This window comes from Pelecanus crispus, chromosome 7 (genome assembly GCF_030463565.1).
Source record: "Pelecanus crispus isolate bPelCri1 chromosome 7, bPelCri1.pri, whole genome shotgun sequence".
Lineage (NCBI taxonomy): Eukaryota > Metazoa > Chordata > Aves > Pelecaniformes > Pelecanidae > Pelecanus > Pelecanus crispus.
The window spans coordinates 41,044,843-41,053,915 of NC_134649.1; positions in this window are offsets into that span (position 1 = coordinate 41,044,843).

The following is a 9,073-nucleotide window of genomic DNA, read 5'->3' on the forward strand; positions in this document are numbered from 1 at the left end:
CCCTGAACACTTGCTCCCTTTGCTCTTCGTTGCCGGATGATGTTTTCCCAGGACAGAAGAAGGAGATAATAGTTTTTTCCCCGCAAAGCAAACAGCTCTGTGCGTGCCCAGGCACCTGAGCAGCCCGCTCAGCACGGCTGCTGCTGCTGGCGGAGAGGTCGCGTCCCTGCTCCAAGAAGGACGATTTCTCCTAAGCGTGCCTTAACCATGCTCCCAGAGAAATCAGATCGCCCCAGAGGAAGCCGCACGCCCACTCTCTTTAGCAACCACTGCAACAGCCAAGCCCGGCACCAGGGCAACCGCTCGAGTTATCGTGATTATTCCCCGGCATGTTGCAACACCCCATCATCTACTAACTGCTACATGGTCCAGGGGGAGCAGCTGCTGCACCTCATGGGTAAGGACTGTGGGAGGGGCTAGCAGCCCCTGCACAGGGGTCCTGGGCATCCTGGTGGCACCAGTGCTGTGTGATGCCACTGCATCACTGCCCCAGGCTCCTGCTGCCATGGGTCTCATCCTGCTGAGATGCAGCCCCTGCCTGGATTGGGCCCCTTGTCCCCATCCTTGCCATGGCTGGAGGTACCATGTCAGCCGTCCCTGAATTGCCATGGCCTGGGAAACCAAAGGCTGCAAAGTTGAGGGTGGAGAAGGAGTAAAACCACCCCAGCAGCTCCTTTGGCTCTTAGATGGGTGCTGTGGTCTGGCTCTGCCTGGGTCACCCCATGCCAGCCTGCAGATGCCCAGCGTTTCGGTCCCAGGCGGTGGGCAGGGGTGGGGCGAAACCATTTCCACCCAGAGAAAGGGGATAAGGGAAGCCCGGGGGCACTGCTGAGGTGCAGGTACAAGCCGCGTTCCCACACCCCTGCACCCATGGGCGCACGCACCAGCATGGCCACCTCCTGGCCTGATGCTCCTGGCCCCGTGAAGGACTGGAGAAAGGACCCAGGCTGCCATGGGCACGGGGGTGCTTATTCACTTATTTTCACCTCTCCATGTTTTGCTCCTCTCCCCATCCCAGCATTTTTTCCCCCATCCCAGCCGTGTTTTCCAGCCAAGGGCTCAGCAGAGCCAGGTGTGAACAGAAGCCCCAGCCTCTCCCAGCTCGCCTCACAAAGCACTCCATGGGGCAGTGTGGGCTGTTGGCACTCACCTGAGCCGCTGCTCCCGGGCTTCCTGCTTCCACTCGGGCACTTGGGCTGAAGGGAATATTCTTTCTGGAAGAAAAGATGAGAGAAATGGGAAAGGACTGTACAGGTATTGCTCTGTTAGAGGAGATGAAACATAGGAGGAGTTGCCGGTCATTCGTTACTAGAAACTTAAAAATATATATTTTTTTTAATCTCCTGACCAGGAGCTGTTAAATTTAATTGACATGGAGCATCAGATGCAGGAGATGAGAGGACAGGCTGGTCTGCATTCCCCTGTGTGTGGTGTGTGCGTACGTGTGCTTGTGTGAGCACATTCAGCCCGTCCCAACCAGGCGTGGGTTAGACACAGGCAGGGTTTTGAAGATCCCACATAGCTTTTACCCCTAGACCAAGGCTGTGGCAGAGGAGAGGGCTTTAAGTGGGGAGGTTATGCAGTTTGTCTGCTCAAATGCAACCTGCTTCGCAGCTCTTGTGTGCTCCATGAGCTTTTCGTGGCCGTGCAAATTCCCCTCACATCGCCCATTGCCCGGTAGCCTGGCTGCTTGTTGCACACTCCAAAAAACCATTTGGCTCAGTTTTGAACTGAAAAAGAGATGGATGCACGTCTGTACAACTCCCCTTGGGGTCACCTTTGAACAGGCTAAAGCTCAACACCAGGTGCTGAGCATCGAGTCTGTGAGTTCACTGGAGATGTGTCAAAGTGGGAAAAGGGCATCAATTTAAACCCGCTTTGAGCTCCCAAGAAAGTGTGGTTATGGCTGGTAGATGTGGGAGTGGAGAAGGGCTGTGATCCATCAACACCTGCTTTCGACTGAGTAAAACAAATTGGAAAAAGGCAATTTTCTGGACATATTTCTGTCTGATACACCCTAGTGCCTGACCAGCTGCACTTCTGGGCTCCTCTCTGCAGGGAAGTGGGTTTGTGGGGTGCTTAGGACCTCCCATCCTGAACCAAAGGACTCTGCATGGCAAAGCTGTTTTTCCAGGACCTCCTTGCACAACAATTCTCTTTGCTATCTAAATTAGTAAGCAATCTCACCCTGTGCTCCTGAGTCTTTGGGATTAACAAAAAGCCATTGTATTCCCCCTGTAGCTCCCTGAAGGTTACTGTGTGAAGGCGGATGATTGCTGGGTGATATTTATCTGGAGTGGCTCCTGCAGACAAGGAGTTGCGTCATTCACCAGCTGCCCCCGTGTTTCTTATGAAGTGGCTTCGTGTCCCAGGAGAAGGCGACACGGGGAGCTCATCACAGCATCACTCCTTGCGTCTCCTGTGCCCCGCACTGCCCCGTGTTGCTGTGAACGCTGCGGGGGTTTGCAGGTGGGGGTCCTGTTTGGAGGTGTCACCCCCAGAGGAGCAAGCCCAGGGGAGTCCCCTTGCCAGGAGCTGGCAGAAGAGCCGGGTGGCTCCAGCACAGCTCTCCAGCATATGTGGCCACACAGGGCTCATTTCTTGGGACTTGGACTCTGCCCTGCTGAGGAAGTGATGTGGTTTTTTTCATTCAATGTGCACGTAAAGAGAAAATAACGCTATGCTGAATGTGCACCGGAGTGTCACTGGGGGGGTGGCTGTACGGTTAGTTAATGAATGCTGGGAAGAGGAGGACGGCTCTGGGGGAGCCCACAGCTGGGTCCTCGTTACTGGGGCTGTACATTAGATGGACTTTTAGCTGCTGAGTTACTTTGCTAGTGATGCTGGCTGTCATTTCTCTAGCCAATTGCTGCGGCACTGGGAGCTTTCTTGTGTGGACATGTCTCCTGTGTACTAAAAAAGCCCACGCATGTCAAGGGAGTACCTAAGACAAATACTGGCTTTTCCATGGTTGTGTAATGCAGCCAGCCCAACATGAATGCAATGACAGTGAGATAATGCCGCCGCCGAGACGGACTTGCTGTCCACCCGGCCACAGCGCCAAGGAGCCTCGATGCAAGCTGTGAATTACAGAGCAGACAGCTCTGCCTGGCCCTGCCTGCCTGTATCTTTATTAAATCTCCGCTCTCGGCATGGGGTTGGGAGTGCAGCATCGCTGCCAGTCGTGCCTGGGCTCCTGATCTGCAGACAAAATTCTGGCCCTGCTGAAGTCACCCAGGGCTGGGACTTGAAGGCAGACAGTGTTTCACCTCCCATTGCAGGGAGGTCTTGGAGGCTGGTTAAATATTTCCTCCGCTGGGTTAATGCTAGACACTGGCTGAGGTGCTGCCTGCGATGGCAGGGACTGGCCGGGCAGCCCAGCCCTCCCTTCCACTCCGTGAGCCCCGGCCCCCAGCACAAACTTCATGCAATCCCGTAACAACCTAAGAAGTCATGCTGGTTGCACCATGGCAGTGACCTTGGTGGTGGCAAAGCCAAGGGCAGGGGACATGTAGGCTGGTCAGAGCTCTGCCTGGTCCCTGATACGCCGTCACCTCCGTGGCGCAGGGTGGCTGGAAACATACTCCTGCTAATCTCCACTCGAGCCATTAGTGTGTTTGCAGAGCAGGACAGCTTCTTGCACCTCCCCAGCTCACAGGAGGGAGTTAATGATTGCCAGATGATAGAGACTTTTGCCAGCTTCCCGTGGGACAAAGCAGGGGACAGGACTCTGTCCCCGATCCAGCTGGGCATGGGGACAGGTACTCCAGGAGTCAGAGGGCTTTGTTTGTCACAGGGAGAGCTCAGATGGGGAGGGTGTATTGCAGTAAATGCGTGGAAAATGCCTGCTACTTCCCAAAACCTCCTATTTCCATGTAAGAATCACTTCTGTGTGCAGTATGACTGCGTCTTGCCAGGAGTAAGAAGTAATAATAAAATCTGGCATCGGACAGTAACACTGTGCCCCTCTGCAGGTGAGCAGGACAGATGCAAGTGGGGCAGTCGGATGAAGGAGGAGCTGCCCCAAGCCCCTCAGGTGCTTCCATCGGTGGCAGCAGCAACCAGCCCACAGCGGCCCTGGCCAGGCAATTTCTCCAGCAAGAGAAGGAGGATCCTGGAAACACTGCTGATGGGAGCAGGTACCACTTCCAGCCCCCAGGCCAGCTCCTGCCTGGGATGCCCAGCCTGCTTTGACCATGTCAGTGAGGACACCTGCCACTTGAGCTGGAGTTAGCCTGGCTATTAAGTGAGGTTAAATGCAACAAAGCAACATAAAGTATTAATGGTAAGTAGTCTCATGTTGTACTTTTACTGTTCTATGTTACTCCCAAACATCCTGGCCATCATTATATCCCAGCAGGACTGTTCCAGGCCCTGACTCCGACGCACAGCAAAGAGCTCCTACAGCAAATGTCTGGAGGCAGTTTGGCAGGTGTAGGCTGGTTTGAACCACCGGCTCTAACGAAGCATCCTCCTCCATGGCTCCCTGCTCGGGGAGTGCAATGCTCCTACCACAGCTTAAAGCCAGCCTCCCTGTATAAACCATTAATCAGTGTTACTTGTCCTACACGTGGGTACTCTAATATTTACTTGCAGCAAAATTGATAGCCGGTAATTTTGGACCATGTTTGTGCTTTGATGAAAGCAGTTAAGGAAATGAGCTGTCAGCGTGGTCAGACCGTGAGCCACGGAAAGGGCGAGGAGGATGGCTTCAGGCAGGTTCAGATCAATACAGATGCCATTAAGGTGCAGTATCGTAGCAGCTATATTGCACTACAGCCAAAGCCTGAGCTAATAAATTAGGCAAGAATTGCTGCAGCCAGATCACAGTGATAAAGAGGTATTAAAGTGGGCAAAATGCCACCCAGGCTGAGAACTGATGTGAATCTCCTGCGGACCTGGTTTTGGGAGGGAGGCACCATTAGCAGGGCTGGAATTTGCCCAGCCTGTTTGGGAGTAGATGGGCTCAGAGAAAGGTACTCTGTCCCTTCGCTGTTGCTGTAGCAGCTGCTGACATCGGTGTTCAGTGAATGAAATTGATTAAAATAGTCTTACTGCTTAACCCAGATGCTTTGAAAGAAGTTGTCATGACCTGGAACAAGGCATTGATGGTTGCAGATCAAAGCCAGCATTTCTATGTGTGATGAAGCCACCAAACATGTGATTTAGAGGTTAGCCAAATTGTACTCTACCACTGCTTTCAATTAGCCCCAAATACCCTCTTGCTGCTCTGTATGAAAACATCTCTTACGTGCTCCTGGATGCTGAGATACTCTCTAAGCTGTTGCCTAAATCTCCTGTTATTGCTGAATTCTGGTCTATCTGTGCTCATTTGCAGCAGCTAGGACTGATCCAGAGATCTCAGTGAAATCATCCACTGGAAGAAACTTTTGAGAATTAGTAAGACTTTTTCCCATCTGTGATGTCAATGCACAAAAATCTGTCAGTTTGATTGTTTTGCTGCAAAATCTTGCCATGTGAGGTGTTGAGGCTTATTTAATTCAGCAAGCTGGTGCACATGTTTGCTGAGATGACACCATTTTCTTGATGAGGAGGAACACAGAGAAAATCAGTAGCATGCCTTAACGCCTAATATTGCTGCTAATTCCCCGCTGGCCTTGGCCGGAGGAAGTGCTGCGGTTTGGATGAATTTCCAAAATTTCCTGAGGGCTAGGAAAGGCAGTATAACAACACCCTCCCTCCGGAGCCGGCAGACTGGGCTCTGCCTTCCCAGTGGCAGTCACGACGTAGCTGCGATCGGGGCTATTGCGAGAAACTGCGGGTTCCTCTCTCTTGCAGGGGCAGAGCAATGCTGGGTTCGGGCGGGTTACTCCCCGTGGGGAAGCTTGACTGTGCACATTCCTCTGCTCCGAGCTCATTATGGAACACTGTTATTTTGGCAGGTTTTGCAATCGGGACTGGCAGGCGCCCAGGAGTCGGTGTCCAGGCACATCCCGGCGCCCCTAAGCCAGCAGCTATGAAATCTGCTGCCGCGGCACTGACCTTGTCATGGGAAGGGGTCTCAGCAGGGTCTCTGAACCACCACGGCAGCCGGTGCTTGCTCCAGCCCAGCGCCCAGCCCCATCGCTCCCTGTCCCTGCCTGCCCGCGCTCAGCCGCCCTTGTCCAGCCCTCCATACACACCTGCCCGGGGGGGAGCAGGTTTTTCAAGCGAAACTGTGAGCTTGTATTACGGCCACAACCATAGCTGATTTCACTATCGTATTACAAAGGTCTCTAAGAAATATCAAGTTATTGGTGTAACATTTCATTACCAGTCTTTTGACCTCTACAAGTCTGCAGCATTTCTTGGGCTAAAGTGGAGCTGAGGGCGGATGTTTGTGGCCACTCTCACGAGGACAACCAGCAGCCTTGGGGATTTTTTGACAACAGCAATTTGTAAATTTAGGTTTGAAGAAGGAGGCTGGACTCTCGGTCTGGATACGGGACGAGGCTCACGTTACTGCAGCTCCTGTGCCACTCTCAGGGAGCACCAGCCAGGTGGCCACTTAGCTACCTAGTCAAATGGAAAATTGTAAATGCTTCAAATAGCGCTTGGTGTTATTTTATTCATAAAGAAAACACAATTTGACACAGATGAGTGCTGCACTGACCTCTGCCTGTCTTTGTCACCAATGCCACTCCCCTCCCAAACCCTCCTGGTGGGGCTGGCCCCAGAAGGCAAGCACAGCCCTCCTGCAGCCATGAAGGGTGGCAAATCGAGTCCGATTTCACAGACTGCCCAGAAAAAAGTGCAAAAAAAAGCTAAAGCAGGGAAGCAGCAGCATGGGAAGGGGAGCTCAGTGGAACCGCCAGCCCTGGGGTGGGGACCCCTGCCGAACTCCCCGCTGAAGCTGAGCAAATGCTGCTCCCCGGCTGCACGGGGCCCCGCGGCTGGGGAGATGGAGTGCGACACACCAGACCTCAGCTGAAAATTTCCTGCAGATTAATGACAGCGATCAGTGACGGGGCTCAGCCCCGCAGCAACTGGTGCGCAAGGCTCATTTGTCAGCGTTCAAGCTGAGTGTGAAGCTTGACGTCCTGCTGTGAAGGGCATGGGGAGGCTTTCGGCAGCTCCCTAGCACAAACCGGAGCAGCGTATCCATCCATCAGCGTGGTGCCGATGGACCCGTTGTCCTAAGGAAACCCTTGTCTGCAGTTCAGTGCTGTTTAATCTGGTCCCTTGCAATGTGCAGAGCACGTAACGCTGCTGCATGCCAGGACAAAGCCAAATTCTCGCCGTGCTATCTGTTGGCAATACCTGCATCACCCACCTCAATGTTGTTAGCAGCAGTTAAGCTGTTGCTATGGATAAACCATTTTTTACCTGTCTCAGGAGCTTATTTTTGCCCTGTGCTGGAGGTGTGGTACCACTGATGATGTGAAAGACTGCTCCACTATTTCTGGGGATGCTGCTGATTGCACGGGAAGAGCATCAGTCACTGGCAGAAAAGGGCTCCAGCAGTTTTGGAGTGAATTGCTGTCATGCTGCAGAGAGACCATTAAGACACTCTAAAGTGCCTTGAAGAATGGCATTTTGCAAAACCAGAAGCTTATGCCACATGAATAATAGGGACAATATTTATTTCTGGCACCATGCCATGCTGTCCTAGAGCCCCCAGGCTGCAGTGTCATCATTACTCCATTTCACAGCTAGGGACTACATGTTAGGGGCCAAGGATAGTGCTGCCATCAGAAATCTGCTCTTCTGACACCACTTTGTCATGCTCTTTACCTCACCAGGCTCACTAGAATCGGTCCTTAGCTTGGAGAAATGGGGTTTGTGAAAAATAAGGGCAGAAATGCCCCGGCAGCCCCAGGCACTGCTGGTAGCAGGCTGGCGAGGCAGAGCGGGGTGGTCTGCTCCCTGCGGGTAGCGTGTGCCAGCAGTAGCTGACTGGGTCCTATGCGGAGGGTACTCCAAAGGGAAGGGGCCAAAAAGGTTTGGCTGTTATCTGGGACGAGATGCCACCCACCAGGCTGCCCGCCACCATGGGCTGCAAATGGAGGAAGCAGTGGAGGAAGAGGTGAAGCATCCCTGTTATTGCAGAGTTCATGAGGAGGCAGCAGAAGCCACTTGAACAAGCTCCCCAGGAGCAGAGCGAAGCAATAAAGCTTTTAATTGCCTTAATCCATTTTTATTTGAGGACTGCTGAGCCACCCCAGACCTGGCAGCTGCTGCATTTCCCATGCAGTGATCTTCCTGGTCTCCCCACGAACGCATCATGTACCTCCCTTCAGGCTGAGCCCTCTTCCGTGGCTCCCTTGCAGCCCTGGATGCTGCAGGCAGCATTGGCCGGTGCCTCTGCCCTTCCTCTGGAGGGGCTGGCCGCACGCTCCTCTGTGTCCTGCCCCACACCTTCAACCACGGATCAAACCCATGTATCGCAGCTTCTCACGCACAGACTGGTGAGACGTGCTCAGTCACCTTACTGGCACGGGGGCTGCATGTCCTGTGTTTATGTGTGCACCCCTACGCTGCTTCAGCACAAAGTCAGCTGTCTAGGGAAGTATGGATGTCATGGGAGCTGGTTTTGCACTGTTGATGGAGGCTGCAGCACATAGGCTGCTGATCTAGCACAGCTGCAGAAGCAGCGGTACAGGTTGGGAAAGGCAGAGCCTTAAACTGGGGCAGCTGCGTGCAAATTAGTTCCCTGCCTGCACTGAGCCCATATAAGCCCTCTGAGGATCAAAATGTCAGCCTCTCTGGAGGCAGGGAGTGGGTTATGTTAGGTGTTGGAGCTGGTTTACCTGTGGTATCTGGGATAAAGAGGTAAGAAATAAAGCTGTAATGTCTTTCCAGAAGCTAGAGCAACCCACTGTAACGAGCTTGGCTTCTGAGGGCTGGATGCTACAGCATTTTATTTTACTTTCTTTTAAACCTATAAAAGCCTGGAGCAGTGTCTCTGCTTAATTGGAGTTCCCAGATATCACCACCTGTGGGACTTTAAAGGGCTGAAGAAGAAGAAGGAAAGAAGAGGCAGGATAAAGTCACCTTAGGGGGTTTCTGTGGAGATTTTGGACCAGCCCTGGCCCAGCTCTCCTGCTCTGGGCTGTGCTGTGTCAGACAGAAG